The sequence below is a fragment of the Staurois parvus genome, unplaced genomic scaffold (assembly GCF_062004578.1).
Source record: "Staurois parvus isolate SC_StPar_1 unplaced genomic scaffold, SC_StPar_1.0 ptg001051l, whole genome shotgun sequence".
Taxonomy (NCBI): domain Eukaryota; kingdom Metazoa; phylum Chordata; class Amphibia; order Anura; family Ranidae; genus Staurois; species Staurois parvus.
In genome coordinates, this window is record NW_028318847.1 from 276,549 (window position 1) to 297,573 (window position 21,025).

Below are 21,025 nucleotides of genomic sequence, written 5' to 3' on the forward strand. Positions count from 1 at the left end.
AATGCAAGCTAACAGACTGTAGAGGGACTGTTCCTGTTGTGCTGTGTCCTGCTCCTGCTGAACTAATATCCATTTAGGAAGCTGTTGTTGGCTGTTGAGGCACTGTGATTTGAAAAGTGGATTTGAGAAGATAAATAGCCTCAGCATTTCCACTTTTTTATGCCCCTTGGATAAAAAGAAAGGAGCGCCCAGTGTCCAGAGCAATGTAACTTTTAATGTATGGTTCATAGACATTTAATAAAAAGTAGCAACACGTACATCACATTCTTCTTAAGGGCTGTTGCTGCGTACTATTTAATGGGAACAATTCCCATGAATGGTTATGTTGAATCAACATTTCAGAAATCAGAATAGCGGGATGCTGGCTTTAGTTGCATGGGCAGCAAACTTTTTCATGCCCAGCACTGATCCAAAGCCACCCTACACAAATAATCAACATCATCTTGCCATTCAGCACCCTGCTCTCTGCTGTGCAGACTCAGCTTGTGAACTGACACCAGGACTTCTGTCTCTGCTACCTTCTTCTCTGGATATCGCTGACATCACTGGATAAAAGTGGTCTCCCTTAAATAAAGTATACAAGACATGCTCCACACATAGAGCTATTATTGTTGTAGTACAGCTAGAACATTGCAGACAATATTGGCACTGCTTTAAAGAAACTGCATAGTGGTCTTGTATATGTTTGCTTTTTAATTTATTATGACTGTTACTCAAAAATATTATTGCAAAAAAAGTTTTTCTTTGCCAGGTAAATCTGAAATATTGCATATTATTAATTCTAACTTACTGCCAGCTTTTTTTTTGCTTTGATTCTAGTTTCTCTTTACTCCCCTATGAAAAAAAGTGTATTGTTTACAGGATTCAGTAGCTCAGGCTGCAGTTTACACACAAAGTGAATTAGTCAGAAACCAAGTCAACCTGCAGTTAACCAACCCACTGCAAACAATGCAGTAACACAGTAACTGCAAACAATGTGGAAAGTGATCAAACAAAACATTGCCCACCTTTTGGGGCAACATTCATTCTGAAGAATTATTTTGTGATATGTTGTACTATTAAAATTTCTATGAAAAAAAAGTCAAGAGAAGGGGACTCTTGATTTACAACAGTTATGTTATGTTTATAATACAGATTTTATTAATAATAAGACTGATATTCCAGCAGAGGGTATTATCATTTGCTGTGATTTGTTTATTTACTACTCAGTCCAATATAATTGAAAGTAATACCTCTGTTTTTGCTAATCTTATTCTATTGCACATTAAAAAAAGTTACACGTTTCTTTATATTTCACACAAACGAGGAACATGGCTGTACTACAGGAAGATTCCTATTACTAAGACAAATAAATGTAATTAAATCGTTTCATGGCTTAGAGGGATATACTGCCTAGTACTATACTTGGACCATAGGAAGGTGTGCATGTGACAAAAATCTCAGATGCCACCACTGAAGACCAGAATAGGATGTAATTTACTCTCAGCCTTCCTCTCTATAGTAATTTTCCTGCTCTGGGACATAAATCTTAGCACCAAAAGACTGAGAGTGATCGAAGCTGGGGCATGTTAACTATGTAGTTAACCCTTTACACACTTGATAACCTCCACCACATGCTTAACAGAAACATGCACCATTCACTGTATCTGCTGTTGCATTTCTGAACTAAAATGCCTGTATCACTGGCTGCCACACCTAGAGAGGAGTGTAACAGAATTTACACTACTATAGCTCCTTACAGAGGCAATTGTTTTTTCATTTCTAATAAGAACATTCTGAGATTCAGCTTATTGATTTTGAAATATTTACAGAAAAAAAGGATTACAAAACAGACATACACAACAGTAAAACAATGAGGATTAAATGTGAAATAAACTTAAGCAAGGTTTGCCTGGTGTATGATTCTATGCAGAGTCCAATCGGATATCTCAAATTCCCTGGCCCTTAAACAATACTAAGCATTCTGTCATAGTTTAGATGGTAAAATAAAAGCTCAGAGCTGAATATGATGTCATCTTTCATTGCCCATTGAGAAGGTGTTGCATAGCCAACTTTGACCAATAAAAGGGTCCAAGGGGTGTGTTGATAGGTGAGCTTGAGCATTTTTTATGCTCAGCAGACACACTCTTAATGCAAACTATTCTAAAATCCTCTATATTTCTATATAACAAGGTTGACAACTAACATAAAGTAACATTGAACAGAATGAAATTATGATTTGCCAGACACTAAATATGATACAAATTTTAAGTATGTCTCACTAAGGAGGTCATATGTGTTCCATCAGCCTTCTGGATTGTATATTATAGAAGTGTTTGATTTGTAAATGATTAGCATTTTCCCATACATTAGTATAACCCCTTTTATCAAGGTAACTCCATGGAATATGAACCAGTTGAGAACGCGACATGTATAAAATTCAGTTTTAGTTTAAAAAGCAGACCCAAAAAGGGTAATGCTCACTAGAAAGTTTACGACAGGATATTTTCAACATTACTTTATTAGGAGTCTTTTGGTGACCTTCCAATGTATGATTTATGGTACTTCTGCATTCCATCTAATTTTCTCTGCTTTGTGTCATTTGCATCCTAAGCTGGGCTGTATACTCTCAAATGTGCTTTGTCAGATGTGCCTGCCCACTACAGACATAAGAAAAATTGTAGAATATAAAATACAAGTGTGTATGTGCACAATATGGTAGACTGATTGACAAATGCAAAAAGAAAACATATTTTAGAAGTAGTGGAAAGTTCAATACAATTAGCAATGTTTACCACTATATCCCAATAGTTGGCATAGAGTCCCTTGAATTAGTCCATCACATAAGGTAACATCCTGAAACTCTTAAAACTGAAAGTAGCCGCACTAGCAGAAAAATTATATATACCAATATGAAGCTGCAAGCACGCTATGAAATATTTCATAGCTGAAGAACTAATTGAAACAAAGAGCTGCGCTGCAACAAATTCATAATACAATCTCCAAGCCAAAAGCCACACTTCCAGATGCGTGATGACATCACAACCCGAGGCTTTCGGCTTGAGGATTGTATTTCTGAAGACGCTGTTTATTTTTAATCATTTGCAAGCACATTCACTTTTTTATAATAAATATTATTTGGGATTTTACAGTATCTGGGGCGCATGGTCTCCTTTTTTTTCTTGGCATACCTGCCAGGGGCAGATTGAAAACTCATGGGGCCCCCGGGCAATAGGGGATCATGGGGCCTCTGTGTCCTTGCCCAAACTCAAAAAAGCCTCTGAAAAAGGTACCAGGGGCATCTCATGGGGCCCCCTACGGACCCCGGGCCCTCGGGCAGTGCCCGAGTTTCCAAATGGTCAGTCCATCCCTGATACCTGCACGCATTGAGCCAGGACTGGTGTGCACTTGTAAAGTTCTATCCCATTGGGATGTTCGGATGCCAGTGGCTAGTGAGAGATCTGGCGTAACAGCTAACAGCTGATATATCCATACTGTGCAGTATATGACTTCTCTATAACTTGAGGGTCATATGCATCTAGTAACCCACTTGGAGTGTCTATCTGGCGTGGGATTTTGGACTCACTTATATTTTGGTATTGCATGGACTTCATTGCACCAAATGTTTATTCAGTCACTTGATTATGCACATTTTATGATTGATGAAGTAATGTTTGCTTATGAAATTAATAGCAGTGCAGCAGTTCAGCACAATAAGTAAAAACACTGTTAGGAGACAGAAAAAGCACACCACCCAGTGCATTAAAAAGGATCACATTTTATCTTAAAACTAAAATACATTCACTGACCTGATTAGTAAATAACAAATTCTAAAGCTCGGGGATGTAAATGAACAACAGTCACTTTTATCGCCCATGGTCAGCAGTAAGGTAGTGGTGTGGCTCTGCTATGGTTCAAGAGAGTGTAATGGAGTGCAGGACACAGGACTATTTAGCGCAAAGATTTCAGAGGTCAGAATTAGAGTATTTTGGACAAACTCCCAATTCAATGCAGCTTGTGTAATAGACCATTTTCGTCTATTCTCCAGTTAAAGGGGAAGTGTCTGAGGCTAAGTTAACAAAAGTCCCCTGGCATGTGTTCATCTCTTGCACTGGGGGTCTGTATACCTGCTGGGAATGTTATGAGGGGCTCCTATTCTTCCTGCTAGGTTTTGTAATTTATCATGGAGAATGGAAAAAGAGGAATGTGGACATCCTAATGTTGAAGGCAAGAGAATGAACTAATGCAGAGAATTCAAGGTTCAGGAATAAGTAGCGTGCAGAGTTCAGGGGTCAGGAAAGTGATATCAAACCCAAAAACAAAAATGTATCAAGTAGCAGCTCACTAACTTGGTTGACTTTTAGGCGTTTTTCCTTTATTTTCACCTGGTGTTATAGCAAGTAATGTCCACACATATTGGTAGTTAGAGGGTTGTGAAAAAATAATTAACACTGACAGGAGTGCTTACAATGGCCATCATTTATTCATTTATGTAAAACGTTTATCTCAGAAGGAAAAAAACTAAGTTCTTATAAAGTGTTTGCTGGAGTTCAGCTTCAATCTCAGTCAAATCAAGAGTCAGTCAAGTCAAGAGTAAAAAATCTGCTAGTCTAACACTACCCTCTCCCCAGACTGAAAATGTTGCTGTCCAAAGGTGTCTGTTTTACTGGCAGAAAAAAAAAGAAAACTAAAGCTGTCACTACATTTAAGGAGTGGTAAATTGCAATATATTACAGTTAAGTTTTTGGGTTTAATTTTGGCTTTAATAAGTCACAGAGAGTTCAGGGGTCAGGGGTAATGTCCAGATTGCAAGGGTCAGGTTTAACCACGTATTTATCAAGTTACATTTATAAATGGCATGGTAGAAAAGTGGATAAGTCAAGCTCACAGCTGCTGCAGCAGCAACAACTGTGAGCTTGGTACTGGTTTTAACAGCCGCCAAAGGGCTTTCCCATCAAAGTGATCTGGGTGGCTCTATTGCTGCCTGATCAATTTGTTTACGGCTCTCATAAATGTGCCCCCTCCGCTGGCAGCATCTGTGGTAGTTCCTATAGCAAGAGGAACTCGGGGATCATCCATTCCCCAACATGTTCTGTGACTAATGACCCCTATTACGTCACATCAGGGGTCACAGCTGTCATTCCCTGGATGCTGTAGCCGAGGATGCAGCTATACAAGCATGATCTGTGTTTGAATAGCTGTATTAGAGGGGAGGGGAGACATTGGAGGGAAGGGGGGGGGTCTAATAGAGAACCTGTCACCTGTCCATGCTATCACATAGGAGGTGTATTAGCCCCCCTGTGATAGCAACAACATTTTAAAAGGTAAAAAAAAAAATGAATGATATATAATAATAAAAAAAATTTAAAGCTGTGTTTTGTTTTTTTTTTAAAGCACCCCCATCATCCCTGTACACGCTCCATATGAAAAGCACAGCATAGGGTTAGCATGTGTATGTAAACATCAAATGCACTATACATGAGGTATCATTGTGATACTGGAGCGAGAGCAATAATTGTTGGGCCATAATTTACTATTAGCTCTAAAATGATGACCTGTAAAGGCTTTAAAAGCATCACCTTTTGGAGAATGTTGAGTAACATAGTTTTTGATAATTTCACAAGCATGTGCAATTTTAATGCTTGACATGTTTGGTATCTATTTATTGAAGCAAACCAATATTTTATATTTTATCAAAAAGTTGGTATAATCCTCTATGTGCAATTGATAGCCCCTGCGTGGGCGTGATTTGTTGCTCCTGTGTTAATTGTTATAAATTAATAAAAACCATTGAAATACAAAAAGTTGGTATAATATTGTTTTGCGTTTGCACTAAAATTCATTTTAATGTGTTTTTCCCAGAAAGTATGTGTTTTATAAATTGCTGTGCAAATAACTTGCAAATAAAAAAATGCTACCACTATTTTATTCTCCAGGGTCTCTGCTTTCATAAAAATGTACTTTTTACAGTAATTTCTAGCAAAACAGATTTTAACATGTGTGCAACAAAATGCAAAAATTGCCCTGGTAGGCAAGTGATTAAATAATAAACAGAGTTCAGGGGTCAGAATTAGGTAACATACAGAGTGCAGAGGTCAGGATTAGGTAACACACAGAGTTCAGGGATCAGAAGTAAAGCAGAGAGTCCAGAGGTCAAGAGTGAGTAATGTCCATAGGTCAGGGGACAGGATTAAATATCATACAAAGTGCAGATGTCAGGATTAAGTAATGCACACAATTCAGGAGTCAGGATTAAATAACACAGAGAATTCAGGGGTCAGGAAAAAATAATGCACAGAGATTAGGGCTTAGGATTAAGAACGCACAGAGCGCAAAAGTCAGGATTAGGTTACTCGGAGAGTTCAGGGATGAGGATTACGTTACACACTGAGTTCACGGATCAAGATTAAAGAGATATTAAAGGCTTTTTAAAAAAAATAATAAACATGTCATACTTAATTTTGTTGCACAGTGAGTTTGCACAAAGCAGTCCCAATCCTCCTCTCCTTGGTCCCTGACCGGCACTCCTGGCCCCTCCCTCCTGCTGAGTGCCCCCAGAGCATGCAGCTTGCTATTCGGGCACCCAAGCAGGTGTGCTCCTGAGCCACTGCTCTGTGTGTCCATTAACACACAGAGTGTGGCTTGGCCCCATTCCCAGTCCTGCTATTTCTTTATTGGCTCACTGGGTGTGATTGGCAGTAGTGGGAGCCAATGGCTCCCGCTCCTGTCTCAGCCAATGAGGAGGGACAGTCCTGGGAGAGCCACTGTTCTTGAGCACATTGCTGGATCCATAGGGGGCTCGAGTAAGTACTGGGGGGACTGAGGGGGAGCTACACACAGAAGGTTTTTAACCTCATGCATAGACTGCATGAAGGTAAAAAAAATCTTGCGCCTTTAGAACCAATTTAAGTAACAGAGAGTTCAGGGCTCAAAATTAAGTATTACACGGAGTGCAAATGTCAGGATTAAGTAACTCAAGGAGTTCAATGATCAGGATTAAATAACACATAGAGCTCAGGGGTCAGGATTCTATACACCCAGAGTGCAAAGGTCAGGATTAACCACTTGCCCTTCAGAGGATTTGTCCCCCTTCCTGACCAGGCCATTTTTTGCTATATGGCGCTGTGTTCAGGGGCGGACTGACCATTCGAGCACTCGGGCACTGCCCAAGGGCCCAGGGTCAGTAGGGGGCCCCATGAAATGCCCCTGGTACCTTTTTATAGGCTTTTTTTGAGTGTGGGCAAGGACATAGGGGCCCCATGATCCCCTATTGCCTGGGGGCCCCATGAGTTGTCAGTCTGCCCCTGGCTGTGTTACTTTAACTGACAATTGCGCGGTCATGCAACGATGCACCCAGATAAAATTTATGTCCTTTTTTCCCCCAATAGAGCTTTCTTTCGGTGGTATTTGATCGCCTGTGCGTTTTTTATTTTTTGCGCTATAAACAGAAAAGACCGACAATTTTGAAAAAAAAACCCACAATATTTATGACTTTTTGCTATTAAACATATCCAGTAAAAAAATTTCGTCATAAATTTAGGCCAAAATATATTCTGTTACATGTCTTTGCTAAAGAAAATCCCAATACGTGTAAATTAATTGGTTTACGTGAAAGCTATAGTGTTTACAAATGACGGTATATATATTGGAATTTTTTTTCTTATTTTTTATTAGTAATGGCGGTGATCAGCAACTTATAGTGGGACTGCAGTGGGCATTCTGACACTGGGGAGAACTGACTTGGTGTCAATGACATCCTCAGTGACACCAATACAGTGATCAGTGCTAATAAAAAGCACTGACACTGTACTAATTGCACTGGGCAGGAAGGGGCGATCAAAGGGTTAACTGTGTGCTGTTTTACTGTGCGGGCTGTGTGTGTGTTTCACTGTAAGCACACTGCTTTGTATGGCTCTGTTATGCAGAGCCATACAAAGCAGTGTGCAGGAGCTGACACGAGAGCGATCTGCATTGTTTACTTGCAGGTCTCTCTCCCATCAGTAATACTCGGAAATCACCGGGTGCAGGCGGGGAATCACTGGCTGGGACTTGGTGATTGACAGGTGAGGCCACGAATGGCTAGAAAACCAGAGTGCTCTCCTCCAATGACCAGGCTTGTCCTGACACACATCTATTATATCTATACAAAAATGTTTTGTCTTCCATATATATTTTAAACCGAATGGGTTGTTTTATAAGGTGAGGGTTTACATATAATTTAAGTATTGCACAGAGATTAGGGGTCAGGATCAAATAATATACAGAGGTTAGTATTAAGTAACACAGAGTTCAGAGATCAGGACTAAGTAACACAAATAGTTCAGGGATCAAGATTAAAGAACACAGAGAGTTCAGAGGTCAGGAGTAAGTAATGCATAGAGTTAAAGGCTGCAGTGTGCAGACTCCAACTGAAGTCACACTTGGGTTTATTTACTAAAGCTAGAGAGTGCAAAATCAGGCTCACTTCTGCATAGAAACAGATTCCAGGTTTTATTGCCAAAGCTTAATTGAACAAGCTGAAGTTAGAAGCTGATTGGATTCTATAGAGTGATTTTGCACTCTCCAGCTTTAGTAAATAAACCCCACTGTGTCACTCTAAAATGGCACCACTAGAGAAGACTATGTGTGCATGGCAAAATGGATCTTTGGGCAGTCTGCAACACTGGCACCATTTTGGATTGATGTTTTCGCTTTATGATCTAAGTTGGAGCCTGCTCACTGTTTACTCCATGTTGCCTGGCTCCTGGGCATGATGCTGGGGACACCCATACGGTAACCTTACACTATCATCACAGTGTGCACTACTGTAATGACGAAAAGCAGAATGTAGTCTTTTAGGATCTTATTATTAATAGAAAACAATTCTTCATGAACAAGTGAGAAAGATGGTCAGTGTAGATGAAATATCATGACTTTAATGTGTTTTCAATAGAATTCATATAACATGATCAAAGCAGTGTCAACCAAAAGCATAATCTGTGCGTTGTTATGGAAAAAGCCACAAAAATTCACCTTCAGTTTCAGCAAGGAAAAAACCCAGTATGTGGTGAAAGTGAAGTAATAATTATGTGAAATACAGTGGACGCATCATGATTTCAAAAGGGATGAAGTCTGAGGATAGCAAAACTGAAACAATGTAGAGTAAATATAGAAAATAGGTCTACAGGTCTAAAGTGCTGGATAGGCATTGCAAGGTTCATTACATTTTAATGAAGAATTTCTGTCTACGCCATTGGGAATCCAGCTTAAACAGATTAAGGCTGGCAATATAATTAATACATTGAATTTCATTGTAAGATTTGTTAAACTTCCACAGTAATCAATTTGTTGTACGTATGGGAAAGACTGAAACAACCAGTTAATTGACAAATGAACTGATATTTTAACATGACTAGAAATCATTATTGGCAGAGGTCATTAATGAGAGATATAATCGGTGTCAATAATTACACAATATGCTGGAAAACAGAATAATTTGTGATACCTATGCAAAATCTGCTACCCATATAGCACATGCAATCGGAAAAATTACTAGTTTTCAAGAAAATCATTTAATCTTTTTAATATTCGCATTAGAGTGAGGATTGATGTTTACAATTGTCTGTCTCTTGTCTGTTCAGTCATCTTAAGTGAGGTACACACTTTGACGAATGGTCATCTGATTTTCCAAGAACGTGCGTATCATGATGTAACCAATACTAGGTTTTACCTTGATGAAAATTCTCGAACGACAAAGGCAAACGTTCTTTCTTGTGTACGATTTCTATGTTTGTTGCCACCTCTTTCGGGCCATTCTTTGCTTTTGATCATGTGCTTTTTTCTCTATTAGATCACTTCCGTACGACTACTGTATACATTGAGCGAAAAATTGGATGTTGTGTTCACATACAACAAAAATCTTCCAGCTAATAATCAGATAATCAACCAATCATTCCTCTTATACTGAATTTTTCTAATAGTATGTACCCAGCTTTATAAGATAAAAAAAATTATAACACAAAAAACATAAATAACAAGAGCATGGAAAACTTTTAATGGAAAATAAGTTGACTTCTGGCACTCTACAATATAAAGTTTGCAATTATTGCAAACATTACAATAAAAATACAGAGGGAAATTAATTTGACAGAAGTCAAAGAGCAGCTTGAAAAGGGGCAGCCTATTTAGGAAAAACAATCTCTTAACTAGTTTGGCTTCTATGTAATTCACTCTCAACAATGACATGCTCATGTCAGAAATGTAATTTCAAAAGGTTGCAGATTTGAGATAGTAAATAAGCGACATTAGTTTATTATGGCATTCATTACTTTGAAAAAGAAGGCATGAATGACAGTGTGTTGGCCTAATATGTTAAAGAACATCAAAAAAGCATTAGGAATCTGCAAAGCTAATGTTAATATCCAGGAGACCAGCTTAAGTCCTGGTGGTATTGAACCCCTGCTATACACCACACATCCGCAAACGTCCGGGGGATGTCACAACTCCAAAAGCGCCCTCCTTCATATATGGTGGCAATACCTGGAGATGCAGCCATGTTGGACTGAGGTTTATTGCCTCATTACAGACATCAATGGCTTCTCCCTGCCTTTTTACCCAGCTCCATTCAAAATGATACAAACAATCATTAATACCCCACTTGCTGAATGCAGCCAAATCACTAATTCCAAGACTATTGAAATCTCAATATAAACCAACTATCCAACACTGGCTCCCAGATAAACTCATCCTCTACTATGGACAAATTAATTCACATTACCCAGGACAACATGGCTCACTTTCTCCAAACTTGGATTAGATGGCACCCTTACAAGTACTCTTCTGCATATCACCACATAATGTATCCACCTCTCTAGCCTCTCAAGCCTGACCAAACCCCTGCTCCTCTTACAGTGCGGACTGGCACAGGCAACCTACACCCATTACAATACTTAGTCCACTGCAAGTTAAAGGCCAGATGAAGAACACTACCCTATAGTTGAAGTGTCTATAGACATACATGTGGGGTATAGATGTTTCTATCACCCCAGAGTCTTCCCCATATGCCCTTTTCTAGGAACCTTTGGGACATTAAAACAACCCTTTGTTATACCCTTATGTGTAACTTTTGTTAAAAATGTGTCAATAAATCATACTGGAAGAAAAAACATCAGCCAATCAAAGAGTCTTTGTTTTCACCTTACAAATATGAACTTCTGTAGAAAAACATCCATATGATAGCTATGATTTTTGAAGATATGTATTCTTATTGACTGTGAACCATTTTTCAAAGCGTCCATTAAAAAAACTGATCGTAAGTTCTTCTCAAATCGCTGTCAAGCTGAAGTCTATATTTGCAAGTAGTAGTTTTAGTATGAGAGTTTCCAACAATGCATTTTTCCATCATAGAAGTATTGTATGATACTTTTGCATCTCAGTGGGAAAATGAACTCACTTACTGTAGTGCTGAATAGCTTTATGGGGAGAGTTGTAAGTAATGCTACTACCTAAAAATGTAATTACCATGTTTGAGATTGTTCAAGAAAAATTACTTGATAAGGTCAAAAAAATATTGCTGAAAACGCAGAAGAAAAAAGAAAAAACTGCAGCTGTGGTGCAAAATGTTTGTCAATGTTACATTTAGGAATAAGAATGCAGAAAAGAAAGAATGGCAATCAGCAGTAGTTGTAGATCCACAGTTATACATTACCAACATTTTTGGAGTGACACAACTATTTCTTCTACTAAAAAGAAAGAGATGCATATGCTAGTATATTAAACTCCTTGGATCCAGTTAAATCCATTGAAACCCTCCAGTTCCTTGGTCAGGTCACCACCGGCTCAGTAATCAGCAGGGTTAGGGCAGAATTCTCACAGAGGAACAGTAGTGATGGGATTTGCTAATCTTTAAGACTATCTTTTGACTTAATCACAAGTTAAAGAGATTTATTGTGGTCATGTCAGAATGAAGTGTAGTACTTTTTTTTCTATTGAAAGGATTGTAATCTATATTTTTCTGCAATTTAAAGTTTTAGGCTGCACTGGGACACATAGTTGCAACATTGGTGGAGTCTGCTAAGCTTGTTTTTAATTTTATTTAGTGTTATTATTCTGTTTTTAAAAAAAATATGATTTAGTAAAAGCATTATCCTAAACCACAGTTTCAATGTTTCAGGCATCTTTGAAAGTTTTTTGTGAGTCCATGCAAATCAGCAAAGAATAATGAATAATACAAGCTATGCAGGAATCCTAATGCGTCTTAGATTTATAGAATTTTTTTATAACCATGAGGACAGTATTGGGAGTAGAATGTTTATTTGGATTTGTCCTTTAACATAAAGTAATTGTGACCTATGATTCCTCCTACTGAAAGTGCATTTAAACCAAAAACTTAATATATTGCAGTTTACCAGACATGGTGGCTGCCTGGGTTAGGTTAGATTTAGGTTTAGGTTAGATTTTGATGGTGGCTGCTTTGCCTTTAGGCTTTTTTCCTTTAATTGTACCAGGTGATCTGACCAATACCACACTTTGTTTCTTAGAGTGTTTCCTTTATTTATGGAGGAGCAATGAAGACACCCTTGGATAGCAACACTGTCTGTGGTGTTAGAAGGGCTACTAGATTTAGATGGACTTTATATAGGTGACTAACAAATTAGGCTACATTTACACTTGAAGCTCCAAAAAAGCTCAAACTTAAAAAAATCTATTTTTCTGTATGGTGCCTGATCACACCTGATCACACGAACAGGCACCATAGAGAACAATAGATTTTTTAAGTTTAGGCATCTTTGGAGCTTCAAGCTACAAAAGACTCAAATGTGGATGCAGCCTCAAAAGCTGAACTACAGCTAACTCCAGTTTCCTTTTGGGATAAAGTTTTTGCATAAAGGACTAAAAGCTGACCATTATAAATACTCCCGCCTGTGTTAAATGGTTTGTTTCAACCCTCCTAACTGCCACTTTTCCTAGACAGTTTGGTCTGCTAAAGAAAGCTGAAAAACAGCAGACTTACTTGCTAGATTATCAAATGAGAAAAAACGGGGAAAAAAAGCCTAAAAAAAGAAAAACAATGCAGGCACCACATTTCTGTGGTTCTAAAGGCAGAATGTTTTTATTTACCTTAAGGCATTCTCTGCATTAAAGTAAAAAAACCTTCTGCATACAGCGTACCTACCCCCCATCCCCCCCTAAATACTTACTTGAGCCCAATCTTGATCCAACGATGTGCACAGGAGCAGTGGCTCTCTTTGCTCTCTCATGCTCATAGTCTCAGAGGGAATGGGGGGTGGGGCCTAGCCACACTGTGTGTGTCAATGGACACACAGCCCAGCTCGGGAGAAAGCATGCATGAGAAAAAACCATTACACAGCGCAGGTAAGTATAACATGTTTGTTATTTCTAAAGAAAAAAAAATACTTAAGAATCATTTAGGGATTTGTAAGCTGCAATATACAGTATATTACATTTTTTATTAAGTGTTCTTGCATGGCAAGACCACTTACTGTTATCTCACATATATATTCTTATTATTATAGCCAAATTTACCACCCTAACTCCTCCCACAGTTTTGACACTACATAGACAGTAATATACCGAAACGTGCGGATTGTTTCCGATTGGTGTGCTATTACTTTGTGGAACGTTTCGCTGAATGGTTCATGAAATATTGTTTTTGTGGTGAAATTGGTCCCATAGGAATGAATAGCGGAATGTTCAAAACTAGAGTGGGAGCTGACAAAAGCTAGAGTGTGAGCTGAAAAATCAGGACATGATTTCTAAACTGCCATCACTCCCTCATTTTCAAGACCACCTACACAAATATTATATCAAAACGTTCAGCTATCCCTGCTGCCACTAAAAATGTCCAAGACTAAGCCATAGTCCTGGTAGTTTTTACAATATGACCATTTGCTTGCAACTCACGCCGCCCATTGACATTCATTGAAACTGCACTCTAGCCACCTCAAATTTGAAGGGCAATTTCTAAACTGTGACGGTGCCTTCATTTTTATTATTTCAGAGACATACTATGCATCAAAATGTAGGTCTGGGTCTTGTGATTCTCACAATATAAAGCTCTTCACTGTAGGATTTATAGTTTTTAAAACTACGACCATTTGAAGATGCCAGTGAAGTGAACAATTTGGAGCAGTTAGTTTTTAACCGCTCTTCTCTGCCCTATTTGAAATCTAATTTTGAATTCGTGACAGTTTGGCCGGCTTCTGGTTACAGGTTTGGAAATAAGTTTTCTACAGTAGAGAGTATTTGAGGTGATAATACTGCTAATGTTTTTTTAAATGTATGTTTTAATGTAACTGTGAAGCACTTTGGGCAACAACATTGCAATTAAATGTGCTCTATAAATAATTAAAAGTTGAAATGCATTTCTCACTCTATGAAGCTTGCCATGTGCACTTTTTTAATTTGATCAATCAATTGGTTAGTGTAATGTTTACTATCTTTACTCACTCCAAACACTCCACACAGTTACTCTGCCCACTCCATAAAGTTACTCTGCCCAGTCCAACCTTTTCACAGTTACTCCAGCCACTCCAACCACACAACAGTTACTCAAGCCACTCCACCCAGTTACTCCGCCCACTCCACTTGTAAACTACTGGTGGAGGAAAGAACATTTCACACAATTTCCCCAGAAATTGTAGCTTTTCTAGTTTTGTTTTAGCTACACTTAGGAGACTGCTTTTCTTGAATGGCACAGTTATTAATATTGCTTTTTTTGCCACTCAATGTGCTATTATGCACAGTGCTATACTCACCAGCTGTATTGTAGCTGTATTAGAGGTGTTCTTATTCAGGTAAACACAGCCCTCACATGGGTGTATGCTTAACCGCTTTAGTGCCACCCTATAGCAGATATGGCGGCATGTGTGCATAAAATCATGTATATATATGTGATTTTGCATCACCGGTGATTGCCGAGCATCTCTGAAAGGGGGGAGGGATAGAACTGGTTGTAAACAAAAAAGTTCTCTCCCCTGTCAGCTCGTGCACAATGCTTTGCATGGCTGTGCTGCAAAGCAGTGCGCTTATAGTGAAGCACAAACACAGCACACATTTATAAATGGCACACAGCACACAGTTAACCCTTTGATTGGCCCACATGTTAACCCCTTCCTGCCCAGTGCCATTAGTACAGTGTCAGTGCTTTTTATTAGCACTGATCACTGTATTGGTATCGTTGGGGATGTCAGTGACACTAAATCAGTTCCCCCCAGTGTCAGAATGCTCGCCGCAGTCCCCCAGTTCCGCTATAAGTCACTGATCCCTGCCATTACTAGTAAAAAAAAAAAGCCCAGTATATATACCATTTGTAAACGCTATAACTTTACGTAAACCAATTGACTTACACATATTGGGATATTTTATTTAGCAAAGACATGTAGCAGAATACGTTTTGGCCTAAATTTATGATGACATTTGATTTTTAAATTTTTTTTACTGGACATGTTTAATAGCACAAAGTCATAAATATTGTTTTTTTCACAAACCTGGCGGTCTTTTTTTTTTCATAGTCAAAAAATAAAAAACACACAGGCGAACACATACCACCAAAAGAAGGCTCTATTCGAGGGAAAAAAAAGACATAAATTTCATTTGGGGGCAGTGTTGCCTGACTGCGCAATTGTCTGTTAAACTAACGCAGTGCCGTAGTGCAAAAAATGGCCTGGTCAGGAAGGGGGGTAAATCCTCTGGAGGGCAAGTGGTTTAGTACTCCCATAAGAACAAGGCCTAAGAGTCTTCAACATCAGAAATATGACAAAATAGCTCTTGAGGTGGGCCCTTCCTGCATTGCAAAGGTTGAATGCTTGTTAAATCTAGGGATAGACAGATAAGGAGACATACTTACCTTACTCCTGCCTCTTGCAAGCTCTTCCCCCAACCTCCTCTCTAAAGTGCTTGAGCTGCTGTCACCATGCAGAGTGCAATCTTAATAGCCCTGCATCGCATGTGATGATGCCAAGGCCCCATCCACAAACTGGAGCTTCAAAGAGAAGAGGGGAACTCTGGGGACAGCCAGAGCATGGAGTCAGGTACACAATAACACCTGTTCAGCATCCCCTAGATTAAATGAGCATTTAACCCTTGCAGTGTTCAGCAATGTCATTAAAGCCCAACTCTGGGCAAATGTAAAACGATTCTTTGCAGTGGAGCTGTGCCTGCACTGCAAGGGTCAACTGCTCATTCATGCCTATGGGAAAAATAAAAGGAGATTTATTTGCCTGATCTTCCAATTCTCCCTGCAGCTAGACTGTCCCCGCAGTGTCTGCACCCCCACGCTTCACCAGTCTAGGGTTCTGATGCAATCAAGACCAGAACAGGATCCATAGCCCTGCAATATAGACGAGGAGCAAAGAGACAGACCATTACCAGATTGTGGGGGAGCGGCACCTGCCAGGAGAGTGAAGGATAAAGTAAGTAAAATTGTTTCTCCTCTCCCCTAGACAAAACAAGCAATGAAACCTTGTGGGGCGGCACAGCCCCACTGCAAGGGATTATTTTTTTATTTGCTTGTAGTTGGGCTTTCATGGCATATTTCTCTCATAACAAGTTTACTTTAAGTGTTCTAGTTCTGATGTTCTCAGTGGCTAATAAACTATTGAATTAAAAGGATATTTGTAGGATTTATTACATAATGACGGATTTTATATTTGCAGTGTTTAGATTAACAGTCTCTAAGACAATTTCATGTTTACTGATATACTGTAGGTCGTTCCTCAGTGTCCTGAGTTTAAGTTTGAAACCAAGTAAAAGCATTATCCAGTCATTTTAGTATGTAATTGAGGTTGGAGCTCTAGCCTTTGCACAGAAAAATTCACTTATCCTCGAGGAAAGCAATTTCGAAGCCAGTTGTAGAAGCTTTTAGTCAATTTTCCATTTTAGTTCCTGGGACACATTCTGATATGATGCAACTACTTAATCAAGAAGCAAGCTCATATCAATAATTGAAATCGCACATAATCAAAATCAGTTTGCTTGGCTGAAGATCTTTAACAGATGCACAAAGTAATAGCTAATCTTTATTCAGATATTCTATTGTTGAATATTTATTTCATGTAATGGACAACATATAATGGCCACATCTGCATGCATCTGCATCACTGATGTATTCATTGTATAATAATGATATGTTTTACTACATCATCATAGACATAGGATAGTTGTCAGTAGAGTAGGCCCAATCTGCTATATAATATATCATGGGTAGCATAAAGCCAACCATACAAAAAAAGTGTTTTGGGACATGTACAATGTTATCTCATGTACTTTAATAGTAGTACTATATAAAAGATTGATGATAATATAGTATGTAAAAAATTTTTTAAGGAATAAATAAGTCAAATTTCGTATTCTTTATTAATATAGATATCTATATATCTATATATATATAGCTATAGTACATTCAGAAAGCATTCAGCCCCCACCCCCCTGCACTTTTTTCAATTTTGTAATGTTGTAACCTGTTTAAATAAATTTTTTTCATTATTCTACCCCATGATGCAAAAACAAAAACAGAATTTTAGAAATGTCTGTGAGTTTATTAAAAATAGAAAACTGAAATATCACATTGGCATACGTATTCAGGCCCTTTGCAACAGCACTGGACATTTAGCTCAGGTACCACCCATCTCTCTTGATCGTTGCTGATATGTTTCTACACCTTGTTTGGCGTCCACCTGTGGTAAATTGGCACAGTGGCATCCATAGTTTTCAAATGGCAGAGGTTTGGCACAGCCAGGACACTTCCAAGAGGTCACCCGGCCAAACTAAGCAATTTAGGGGAGAAGGGCCTTAGTAAGAGAGGTCTTTGCAGTAAGGAGCACATAGAAGGGCAACACATTTCAAATAACACATTTATAGAATTAGGACTGCAGAAAATACCAGGGTGCCATGAAGAGGCTCTGCAGCTTACGCATGTATTTGCAGATATGTGCATACTAAACCCCTGTTTTTAACTTGAACTGTTAGGATAATTCGGTTGGTTGCAGGCTGGTTGGTAAGTTGAGCTCGTAATTTTTCTTTGTTGTTGTTTGACATACATCACTCTTCCATGTGTTCCTTACAGCAAAGACAAGTTATAGTTTAGGACAGTTACTGTTTTTTGTACTGTTGATATACTGGTGAGGGGTGCACTGGACACCATAGCTGCCATTGTGCTATATGCTGGGTGTCCAGTGCACTCATATGCCTTTAAGGAGGAGTGACCTCCCTCCAGGCTCACCTGCCCTCAGTCTATCCATTATTATGCATGTGCTTCTACTATGGGGGCTCTAAACATTTCTAGAGTTAGGACTGCAGAAAATACTGGGGTGCCGTGAAGAGGCTCTGCAGCTTACGCATGTATTTGCAAATGTGTGCAAATTAAACCCGTTTTTAACATCAACTATTAGACAGGATAATTTGGTTGGTTGCAGGTTGGTTGGTAAGTTGAGTTGGGAATTTTTCTTTGTTTGAGTATGCATGGTCAGCTGTGAGGCCTTTTATAGAGAGGTATGTGCCTTTCAAAATTATGTCCAATCAATTTTTTTTTACCACAGGTGGACTCCAAACAAGGCATAGAAACATCTCAGCAACAATCAAGAGAAAAGGGAGGCACCTGAGTTAAAGTTCAAGTGTTGTTGTAAAGGGTCCCAATACTTATGTTAATGTGATATTTCAGTTTTGTATTTTTAATGAATTCACAGACATTTCTAAAATTCTGTTTTCGTTTTTTCATTATGGGGTACTGAGTGAAGATTAATGAGAAAAAATACGGAAAATTATCAAATACTTACCATAATTTTCATTTCCTGGTCTGTCCTCACGTCAGCACACAATGGGTTAACCCCTCCCTTTGGATTCTCAGGACCACCTTTTCTAGCTTAATAAAAAAGAGGCTTTCCCCTCCCTTCCTGTTCTATTACATACCAGTGACAGGCCACTTAGGGAGGGAAGAAAATTGTGCTGATGTGAGGTCAGACCAGGAAAGAAAAATGATGGTAAGTATTTGATAACACTTTTCTGTTTTCCTGGTCATCCTCCTGTCAGCACACAATGGGATATACCATAGCTAATCTAGGGTGGGATATAGAAGAGAAAATTTAACCAGCCTGACTGCTTGACACAAAATCTTTAATTAAGTTGAAGAACTGACACCACTGGCGGCTTGTCAAAGCTTACGTGTAATCTATAGTGACGTAAAGTGACGGAATGAGAGCTTACAATCTATGGAGGAGCAAGGCCCTGTTGACTGTATGCTAAGTTGATCGCTCTCAGGATCCAAGTGGCTAAGATTCTTAGTGATGCAGCCTCCATTTCCTAGAGCCGGATGGGATGATGAATACGTTATTGGTCTTGCGCCCATGTTGTGTACACTGCAGGCATGTTGACAACAGACTGACCATGTCTAGTGATCTAAGGTCCAATTGGTTCATCTGCTCTGGGCGTTGCATGAAGTTGGGTAGCTCCGCCTCCCAGTTTACAAGGAACCTCAAAACCACCTTGGAGGGCAAACGAAGGACACAGAATCACCTTATCTGGGTGAATGATGCAGAATGGATCCCTGCAGGACAGGGCTGCTAATTCTGACACCCTTCTCGCTACTGTGATAGCTGTAAGGGAGGTTAGTTTCATTGGCAGAAACAACAAGTAGCATGATTCAGAAGGCCCAAAAGGGAACTGTAGTGGAGAATTTAGTACTATGCCTAAGTCCCAGGCTGGGAAGAAGTCCTTTTTAGAAGGCTGCATTCTTATTGCTGCCTTAAAGAACTGTTTAATTAAAGGTTCATCTGCCCATCTGTGTCCCATGAAGGAAGACAGTGCTGAGACTTGCACCTTGATTGAGCTACATGCCAAACCCATATTCAGTGCCAACTGCAGGAACTCTAGCATACTCATGATGCTTGGAGCCAGTGGGGAGAAGTTATGCTGTGATGCAAAAGCTACAAATTTCCTCCATATTCTAGAATACATCGTGTTTGTTGTAGCCTTTCTTGCTTTTAATAGTGTTTAAGTTACCTCCTCCGAGAGGCCTTGCAAATGTAATCTGGACGAGTCAACAGCGAAGCCATCAGTTGTAATCTTTCCGGGTTGGGTTGAACCCAATGCTCTTGCTATAACAAATCCTTCCAGAGAGGTAGAGGTACTGGTGGGGCCGCCGTCATCTCCAGGACTAGAAGCCACGGTCTTGGAGGCCAAAAAGGAAGGATTAGGATGGCAGGGGCTCTCTCCCTTGCAATCTTTAGCAGGGTCCTCATTATTAGAGGAATCAGAGGGAACAGATACACTAGAGGGAACTGCCAAGGAATTGAGAAGGCATGATGCGCTAATGCCTTGTCGCATGCGAACCTCATCAGGAATTTCGGCAGTTGCCACCAGGTCCACAGTGGGTTTTCCCCATTTTGTGAAGATTGGTTGCAGGTAGTGCTTGTTGATTGACCACTCGCTGTTGGCGGGGAACTTCCTACTTAGCTGGTCTGCTATCTGGTTGTGTTTGGCTGGATTGCAGGCTGCTGTTAGGGCCTCCACATGAATATCAGCCCAGAGGAAGATCTTGGTCACCAACTGGAGCAATGGCAGGCTCTTGTTTCTGCCCTGTTGGGCTATGTAGGCCACTGCAGTTTGATTGTCTAACATTAACTTGACCCTGGCTCCCTGAATCAGCCCTTCAAAGGCCCGTAGGGCCCAGTATGCTACCTGCAGTTCTAGGAGGTTTGAGTGCCTGGTCTCTGTAGCATGCCATCTGCCCTGGGCTTGTCTCCCGAGACAGTGAGCCCTCTCAGCCATGGAAGCTAGCATCCAAGGTACAATAATCCAGGCTCCCGTACTGAAAGGCATGCCCCGTGAGAAGGTTTCTGGTACTGTCCACCAGACTAGGCTCTGTCACATCTGCACTTGCAGACGGATCTCGTGGTCCATCAAACAGCCTACCCATTGGTTTAGGAAGGACATTTGGAATGCCCTCATATGGAACTTAACCAAAGGCACCACCAGAGTGGCTGCGATGAATATCCCTAAGAGCTTCATATAGTCTTTTGCTGACAGTGCCAGTGATCCCATTACTATGGAG

General features: G+C 39.6%; 1 protein-coding gene across 1 annotated transcript in view; it reads right to left on the minus strand.

Annotated features, from left to right (window-relative positions):
- Window positions 1-21,025, minus strand: part of SPTBN2 (spectrin beta, non-erythrocytic 2) — a 311,949-nt gene that overhangs the window by 264,660 nt on the left and 26,264 nt on the right. The window lies entirely within an intron of this gene.